This window comes from Carex rostrata, chromosome 26, assembly GCF_964058835.1.
Source record: "Carex rostrata chromosome 26, lpCarRost1.2, whole genome shotgun sequence".
Classification (NCBI taxonomy): domain Eukaryota; kingdom Viridiplantae; phylum Streptophyta; class Magnoliopsida; order Poales; family Cyperaceae; genus Carex; species Carex rostrata.
In genome coordinates this window covers 1,461,548-1,469,436 of record NC_135943.1, presented here as the reverse complement: position 1 = coordinate 1,469,436, position 7,889 = coordinate 1,461,548, and the positions used below count along the sequence as shown (strand labels likewise).

Below are 7,889 nucleotides of genomic sequence, written 5' to 3'. Positions count from 1 at the left end.
ATGGTAAGAAACCAACTGACCAGTTTTAGGCAGAGGTCCGATGAACCCCTCAATGAGGCATGGGAAAGGTTTAGGGAATTGCAATACTCTTGTCCCCATCATGGTATTCCTGATTGGTTGTTGATTCAAACATTCTATGATGGTCTAACTGAGAGCACTCGCACTTTTGTTGATGCAGTTGCAGGTGGGGGCGTTAATGTCAAGGGAACCTCTGGAGGCCATGAACCTGATTGACAACATGGCACAGAATCAACAGTGGTCTTGCCGTGACAACACCCGACCTGGAGGTGGAGGCAAGTACGAAGTTGATCAAATCACCACTCTAATCACCAAGTTGGATGCCATGCAGAGGGCAATGGACAAGTTGAGTGTGAAGGCAGTCGAACATCTACCACAAGTCTGTGTCATGTGTGGAGATGAAAGGCACCCTTATGAGCATTGCCCACTAGTGCAAAGGGATGAGGAACTCGAGCAAGTAAACTATCTCCATAATGAATCATCCCACTTTCTGAGACCCCAATTCAACAATCCCTCCTTCACCAACTCCTTCAACAACCCTTCTAGCAACAACAACAGGAACTTCTACCAGAATGCTTCCTTCCCCAATCAGAACCATCGAGCACCTCAATCCAGTCCTTCTGAGCCATATATTGCTCCACTATCCAGAAGCAAACCAACGGATCCCTGTAGAGCCACATCTCCTCATCATCCGATACAATCTGCGGCAGCCTCCCTTCATCGTATAACTCTGCAACTGACCTCGGACTAGCCTGATACCTACTGTCTTTTCGTGAGGCTGGTTAACATAGCGGTGATCTCCGTACCATTTCTTGCCAAATGCCGGGCGATATGCATCATCGGGCTCATTCGGCACGGGAACAGCCACTGGTATACGTGACCATGACCAATGCTGTAGTAGAAGTGTCAGTCCATAAATCTGCTTACTTTTAGGCTGTATTTTGAAAAATATTAGCCGTCAGGAAAAAGTTAAATAATTAAAATAAGAAAATAATTACATGACAAGTTAAATAATCAAAATAACACAGCAATAACATACTGACTTTGTAAGCACGGCACAAGTTGGAGTAAAGATGTGCTAGGACAGCCCCACCCCAGTTGTACCTTCTTGACGTCCCAAGGTCTCGCAACAGCTCCAGATACATAATCGGGATGGAATCACCGCTCGAATCAGCGAACATGACAGAACCAAATAGATCCATCACGAAAGCCCGTGTGTATCTATAATGTCGAAATTACGGAGCACCTCATTTTTTAGTATGAAATATAATACAAAATAAATATATATAATGGTTTATATGAGTACCTCTCAATGTCCTGCTCTGTGGATCCCCAATGCAGACCTCGATTGGCGAATAGAGCTCGCAGTGCCGTCTTCTTCACATGAAACCTCGACTTCCCGCCATTATCACGTATAGCTGGCTCCGCTCCCAACAGCTCTGCGAGGGTGGCATTAATCGTGTTATCATCAGTGGAGTCTGATATGCCACCGACGGGCACGCCCTGGATGGGCAAACCCCAAAGGACACTCACATCCTGGAGAGTCACTGTCATCTCTCCAAACTGGAAGTGGAACGTGTGCGTCTCGGGGCGCCATCGCTCCACTAGTGCCTGGATGAGGGATGCATTGGTAGCCTTGCTCTCCGTCTCCAAAATATCGACCAAATGGTACAACCCCAAATTTCGTAGATACGGGTCCATCAGAGAGTAGTACTGCATGCCGTATGCCCGATTCTTACATTCTAGGGGGTCCTGACTTTGTGTTGAAAAAAAAAGAAAACAACATAAAAACCTAAAAAAATGAGCAATTAGCAAAAATTTAAACTTTCAAAAAAGAAAGGAAAAAGTAATTAGAAAAAAAATCAAGTACCTCTCGGGATGCCAGTGAGACTCGATGCTCACTATGAGGTATCCATAATAATGGACTAAAATGCTCCGTGCTGTCCACGGAAATGGGATCATCAGTATGGTCGGGTGGTGGTGGTCTCCTAGGCCGTCCCCTAGCCATCCTATGTTTGGAAAAAAATTAGACATGCTACAATTGATTAAATTACGTTAATATGAAAAAAAATTGTTATTTGGGCAAAATAGGATCATCACTAATTATAAATATTTTGGTACCTACATTGACACTAATTACCATTAAATTCGGTGCTTCAATTAATTAACCCTAATTATAACTAATTAGCACTAATTGCGATCAAATTTTGGACTAAATATAAATATTTTGGTACCTACATTGACACTAATTACTACTAAATTGGTACCGTAATTAATTAACCCTAATTATAACTAATTAACACTAATTGCGATCAAATTTTGGACTAAATAATCCAAAATACAATTAAAACTAACTTTGGTACCATAATTATCACTAATTATAAATATTTTGGTACCTACATTGACACTAATTACTACTAAATTGGTACCGTAATTAATTAACCCTAATTATAACTAATTAGCACTAATTACGATCAAATTTTGGACTAAATAATCCAAAATACAATTAAAATTAACTTTGGTACCATAATTATCACTAATTATAAATATTTTGGTACCTACATTGACACTAATTACTACTAAATTGGTACCGTAATTAATTAACCCTAATTATAACTAATTAGCACTAATTACGATCAAATTTTGGACTAAATAATCCAAAATAAAATTAAAACTAACTTTGGTACCATAATTATCACTAATTATAAATATTTTGGTACCTACATTGACACTAATTACCACTAAATTGGTACCGTAATTAATTAATTATAATTATAACTAATTACACTACAAATGAAATTTAAAAAAAATATAGGGACTTACTTGCAAATTGGGAGAAGAGAGAAGAAGAGAGGAGAAAAGAGAGGAGAAATTCGGATGGGGAGGAGAGAGAGTGAGATTTTGAGAAAATGAATTGTGATGAGAGAGAAGATTGCAGTGTGGGGTATATAAAGGCCCGGACCGCCGAATTTATTGGCGGTTAGGAATTAAAATTCCGGACCGCCGAATTTTGATGCGGTTTGGGCATTTTTAAAATTTTGTCCAAAACCTGGGTATTTTAAATTATTTATTTTTTGTTTTGGGTATTTTTAAAAAAATCGGCCCAAATAATGTACATATTTACAAAAATTATAATATTTAGTTCAAGTACCAATAAAATAATGATGAAATTTCATGGATTCTAGCATACTAAAATTTCTGATTTGGTTTTCTTTCCAGTTTGATGAACTTGTAATATTTTGCTACATGAGATTATATATATTAACGGTAAATTAAAGAGTCTATTTTTATGAAGGGAGAATTTCATATATATAATTACTAGTATTGTACTCGTGTATTGCAACGAGGATATTATAAGAAAAAAATTTGAAAAGACTTTTTTTATTGACATTTCATTACTCAGAATTAAGAAAAAATATATATAAATGAAAATAAAAAACACAAATGAAAAAGAAAATGGAGAGATAAATAATGATAAATAAAAAATAACAGTAAAAAAAACAACAAATGAAAAAAATGAATCAAATATAACATAAAAAAAATCTTATAGTATCATTGTCAGTGTAATCCTCAACATTTCTATAAATTATCATCTTTCTAACTTTGTTTTCTTTTCATTCTTCCCATCTTGCTAATTTGTGCTTTTCAATTGATTTTCATTGGGATCCGAAATTTGTCTGATACCCTTTGGACCAGAGCTCATGCAAGGGACATTTTACATCGTATGATTGAGTGATTAGGTAAAAATAGAAAATTATTCTTTCACCTCCGTCTAAATCAAATTTGGTATCTTTTTGTTTCTTATTTGAATACTAAACTGCACATCAAATAAAATGGAGGTTCCATTACTTCTCAAAGTCTTATTTCTTATTAAACGCTATTCATTAACAATTTTGTTTCAAATAAATAAATAAAAATATTAAGTTAGATATAACAATTAGAAATATAAAGTTAGAGTTAAACAATTGACTTGTTCATATTAAAATTTTATCCTAATTCTAACCTATGTCAATATTATCTTTAACTAAAGTGACACTCAATTATTTATTTTATCTGAATAGTTTGAAGAATGATTGATCAGTTAATATTTTTTTTTATTGAATAAAGATTAGAATTAGAAAATGTCGAAGTTGTTTGAATGAAAAATATTTTTCAAGCAAACTAATTCAAAAAATTATGAGCAAATATTGTTGTTATTCAGATATATTTTTTTTCTTTATCATAATTTGGGTTTCTAAGTTTTTGGTGCTCATCTTAGTTTATGCATTAAAAAGAGCTAATGATAATGGTTAGTGAATTTAAAAGATTTAAGGGAGGCACCTTTGTTCTGTTATCAAATGGAGAAGGACAAAATATTCATATATTTCTTTTCAAAAGATCCATTTTCCAATTATAAATATCATCCTAATCCAATAACTAAGCAGAAAATCTTTGGAAATAAATCTAGTCCAAAGGCCATGGGATAGATTTCAGAACCTTTTCATTGTGATCCACTGTATAGAAATGGAAGGTCGAATCGATTCAATTAGAGTCTTGGAGAGGAAAAAATAAGGAAACATAGAATTATATAGCAAATAAATGAGTCTGTTTAATTTTAATTATAATATATCGTGTGGCGGTACGTATGACAAGTATGTTTTTAACTAAATTTAGACTTCTATACATTATTCAGATGCATTTAATAAAAAAATACATATTATGTAATTGAAGGGCTAATATTAAATTTGAAATTTCATCTTTCAATCATAGCTGTTGGTGGATCGGACACCCAACATGCTTAATAATGAAATGAAGATAGAGAGTGAAGAAAATGCACAATGAAGAGACGTGATTAATCAAGAGATAAAAATAGATGTTTTTTCTGCCTATTTTGATATGAAAAAAAAAAGATGGAATTTTTAAATTATAAAGAATTAATACTTAACACAAGTATTGATCATACATAGAAGGCAAAATTATTGGGCCTATTTGGGCTCGGCCCAATTATAAGACAAGTTATTTTCTGTTGGGCCCAGTATTGATCATCATTAAAAGGGGTGCTCCGGAGAATATTATTGTCCATATACCATGTGGGATAATCTGGCTTAGATCCAGAAGAGCCGTTTGTTTTCTCAATAATAAAAAAAAGAAATAGCCGTTTGTTTGCACCAAACTAAACCAAGCATTTTTGCATGAACTGTACGGTGGAAACTGAGAGGCAAGGCAATATGATATGCTTGTTCTGATAATTAAGATCAACGCAAGATTTTGTGTTGACCGCGCTAATTTTTTGTATTGAAATTTCATAAGATAATTTCTTAATAAAAATAATCAATACAGAGGCAGATTTCAAAATACAAAATATTCAAGATTTTCATGTAGAAAATTAAATCTGCAATACAGAGTTTTTTTTAAAAGGTTATAAACAAATTTTCTTTTCCCTTAAAATGATTGCTGAGGTGATATATATTGAGATCCCACATTGAGAATTAGCGACTATTCTGAACAATTACTCACCCATTCAATTGCAAAACATAATTAAAACTAATTTGTTAACCAAAATTAGCACTATTCCTCATTCATTCAAACACATCCAAATTAAACAAATGTAAAATTAAATCCAGCCGAACGCAGACTGAACATAGATGCGACCCTAAACTATAATAATACGTTACGAATATAAATTTTTGATCAAGAAAAAACTAAGCATTTTGTTTAAACCAAACTTAAAACGAATGCAGGGGGTCAGCTAGCCAGGCCTGGAACATGGCGTCGTGATCCGATCTTGATCTCGATGAACCTGTTTATGTGTTTTCAGCTTCTTTCTTCTTCTTCTTCAATATATATATATATATATAGATAGTTATCTAAATCAGTCACATTGCTAAATTAATAAACTTGTAAAATTAGAAATTTTGTTTTATTTCTGTAATTTATGGTACAATTATTACAATTAAGATTTGCATTTAAAAATCCCATGATCCAAGATGCTTGGTTCAAGTGCATCCTATTTTGTTTTTTGAAAATATTAACAAATGCAGCATACTGACCAATCGTTATGAGCAGCACTTGAATTTATTTGTTTTCCCAAATTAATAATTGGCATTTTGATATTTAAAATTGAAAAAATAAATCTAAAATAAGAAGAACCGGACTTTAGAAGTCCAGCCTATATAGTTTTCTAATTTTGGGCCTAATAGTTTGGGAATAAGTACATGGCTAAAGCATCATGGAGTGTAAATAATTACATGGATAAAAAACGAATCTAATCATAGAGAGAGTTAGAGAATGATGTATTAGGATGTTTAGGAGTGTAAATAATTAGGATTAGATGGTGAAAGTAGTTTAGATAAATTAATGAGAATAAAAAGTTTAGATTTAGAAATTAAAGTCATTTGAATTGTTATAAATATATTTTTTTTATCAATAAAATTATTAGTTGGTATTTAAAGCCACTAACCTTTAAAAAAAAAAAAAATCATAGAGTGGACTTTCAAACTGCACTCCACAAGCCTGAACTTCAATTCAGTTTTGAATTTTTTTTGGAAGTTTTTTAAATTTCAATTCTAAGATGTTAATTTTATTAAAAGTATTTGGGGGAAAAAAGAAATATAGAAAATATAAAAATATTGTTGCAAACCCTTATGGTGGCAATCTGGAAGAGTGAGAAAATTGAGAGTGAGGAGACTGAATAATTTAATATATAATCTTATTTTATAAAGGTATTGACGCAGTTAAAAATTACAAAGTTTAATGGATAAAATAATAAAATTTTAATTTATATATGGGGACTTACCTCATTTCCCTCACGGAGTCATGGCCTGAATCTTTATAGATATTCTTCATTTGACGAGCAAGGCATGATATTAATTTAGTAATAAATTAGGTCATTAATAAATTACTGTCTTTCGTTAGAAGCTGGACGAACGAGACAAAACTAATAGACTATATATTATATAACAGGAGTGTACGTAGAAACTACCTACATTAATTGAGCTAACATAACAAAATTTCAAATATCTTCTAGAAGCGAAGATTTCAAATTTTCAATCCCACAAATTAATTTCAATTCAAACTGACAAGAACCAGAACTTAACACTAGTATAGTCAATCAATTAATATTGTTGTTGTTTCCATTGACTCCTTCCTTCTCCGTAGTTCTCTCATGCTCCACTGGTAGCTAGTCTGGTACCTTATCCTTGCTGGTGCTCACGGCTTCCATCTCTTTGTTAGCTTGCACCACCACTCTGTCTCTAAACCTCGCATAAATATCCCCTTTGTAAAAATTTCTCGTGCGCCAAACCAATACCAGAGACACACCATTGGAAAAAAAAGAATCAGTATCGGTTATATACAGTTATCAGTATCGGTTCACAACCGATCCTGATGAGGGCGACACAGATACCAAACAAATCTGTATCGGTTGTTACAACCGATACTAATAATACCTATCTGCATCGGTTGTAATTAACAACCGACACAGTTCTATTTTGTAAATTAGATTTTTCAAAAATCAGGAAAAAACTATCAGAATCGGTTGTACTGTACAACCGATACAGATGTATTTTGTAAATTATATTTTTTAAATTCAGAAAATAGAGTATCAGCATCGGTTCTTACTTAAGAACCGATGCTGATTTGTATTTTAATTCAGAAAATAACTATTAGCATCGGTTCTTAAGTAAGAACCGATGCTGATACTATATTTTCTTTTTAAAAAATATTTTTTATTAAATGGCCAGCTTCCATATTTATTTAGCTGGCCGAAATTTCAAATTATCACAAATCCTAAATTATCAATAAAACACATCCTAAATTAATTTTCAATAAAACACATCCTAAATTAATTATCAATAAAACACATCCTAAATTAATTATATATCATACACATC

The 7,889-nt window shown here is 32.7% G+C and overlaps 1 non-coding gene across 1 annotated transcript; it reads right to left on the bottom strand.

Annotated features, from left to right (window-relative positions):
* LOC144544711 (small nucleolar RNA R71) lies at positions 1–107 on the bottom strand. The gene has a single exon (XR_013508314.1). It is a non-coding gene; the product is annotated as a small nucleolar RNA R71 (small nucleolar RNA).
* Between the last annotated feature and the right edge of the window lie 7,782 nt (positions 108–7,889).